General features: G+C 34.4%; 1 protein-coding gene across 1 annotated transcript in view; it reads right to left on the reverse strand.

Moving 5' to 3' along the window:
* The window catches only part of LOC109836541 (V-type proton ATPase 16 kDa proteolipid subunit-like), a 10,249-nt gene extending 10,130 nt beyond the window's left edge, over positions 1 to 119 (reverse strand). The window contains exon 1 of the mRNA XM_020404458.1: positions 1 to 119. This exon is cut by the window's left edge and continues 71 nt beyond it. The gene's annotated coding sequence lies outside the window, so the exon portion shown is untranslated.

The following is a 1,899-nucleotide window of genomic DNA, read 5'->3' on the forward strand; positions in this document are numbered from 1 at the left end:
CGTCTCCGCTGAAGCCCGCCATGATCGAGATTGGATCTTTGAAACCCTAATTTGGGATCGATATCGCGAAGAAGGAAAAAGGTTTGGGGATTGGGGATCTGGAAAGTTTGGGGAAATAATAAAAGAGAGATGAGTGGCTTACGGGGATTGGAGTTTTCGGTCAGAACGCGAGGGGTGTTTTTTGTATAAAGGACCCTGCTTTTATATTATTTGAAGAGATATATCTCACGCGTCCTCTGAGGTCCTGACGGCCTGTTTGGTTCCGTCAAATTTTTAGGAATCCTGTAGGTTTGAAAAAAAAGTAGGTTTTTTGATATTATAGAATTTCAAAACTATTATTTGGTTCATCTTTTTTTTAAAATATCTTTCTTAAAAGCTAACATGACAGTCTACTTTATGGAAAGCCCAAATCCTCTTTTTAAGCTCGGAAATGGACTAGGAATCTGACAACTTATCATTTACTCTCACAACTCTCTAAATTATTTGGCAACGAAACAAACATGAGTTTTGGATATGTTTTCCTATTCTTCACTTCACCATTTCATACCAAACACAAGTTATGGATTCCTTTGAGCTCCAAAATTTTTTTCGGAAATGATTATTTGCCTTAGAATTCATTTTCATTATTTTTTTGGAAACGAACCAAACAGCCCATGAATGGATTTTTGCTTTCTTTTGCAAATTAGCCATTACAGATCTTAAGAATGCAGATCGTTATTTTCAACTTTTGAGATCCGCGTTAGAGGATGATGGTATTTTTCGGGTCTGTGTTCTCTATATTCTTGCCCCTAGAGAATGCCTAAAATTAGCTATGATGATTGATATTATCGGTGAGTCTGAGTAAGCTTTACAATTAAATATTTTTTCGCATAACTTTTATAATTAAAATTATTGATGTGGTTCACTGGGTGAGGAGATTTGACGGGTGAAATTATAGAGTTTCTCACACATAATGATGTAAAGGATCTCTCCGCGTATTTTTCACATAAAACAACTATGAAAAAGTGCAATTTTATGTTATGATTATTAATTGTTTAAACTAAATCTATGACACATTCGTTTGGTCTGATAAAGTTTTTTCAGTGATTTGATAATTTTGGTTTAACTCTTAATTTTGATTTGATTATCGGTGTACGCTTTATCTGTTCACACAAGGTTATTCAGAAAATACCTCTCCCTCTTATATATTAGCGGATTACAGCACGTAATAAAAATAAGTTAAGAGGATAAACCCTTTATATGTTTCATTTGTTTATATCATCCCCATATATTTATTTTTCATAGAAAATAAATATTGAACCGTATAAGCATGAGTGAGCACCTTGAGAGGAATTTTTCAAAAGTAAAAAAAAAAAAAGGCAGGCTCCGGCAAGACCAATGGTCATAGAACTAATGTAGATGCCATTTTCATTACTCCCGCTTTATGCCATAAATATGCTTAGATTAGACATAACATATGCAACTAGCTTTAAGATGCACAAATTAGATTTTCATTTGTGCCATGTTTGGGAGTTCAGGAAGGAAAAGAATGGAAAAGTAAGATAGGGAAAGGAAAAGTAGGGAAAATATAATCTTTTATTTGGGAGGTTTGTGAGGGGAATGGAAGTGCACTTAAATCATATTGTTTTGGAGTCCTAATTACAGGAATGGAAGGGAAGTAAATAAGTCTTCATCATTGATTAATCATGATAGAGTGTTAACATATCTCTTTCATTATAAAATTTTATTTTCCTTCTATTTCCCTCCGTTACCGTCCAATTTGAGGGTGAAAGAAACCGTGAAAGTTTTTATGAAAACTTCCCATTCCTTTTCTCTCTTTACCATCCTAATAAAACTCCCAAACGAAGTTAAACTTAAAATTCTCTTTCCTTCCCCTTCTCTCTCCCCCCCCCCCCCCCC

This window comes from Asparagus officinalis, chromosome 4, assembly GCF_001876935.1.
Source record: "Asparagus officinalis chromosome 4, Aspof.V1, whole genome shotgun sequence".
Classification (NCBI taxonomy): domain Eukaryota; kingdom Viridiplantae; phylum Streptophyta; class Magnoliopsida; order Asparagales; family Asparagaceae; genus Asparagus; species Asparagus officinalis.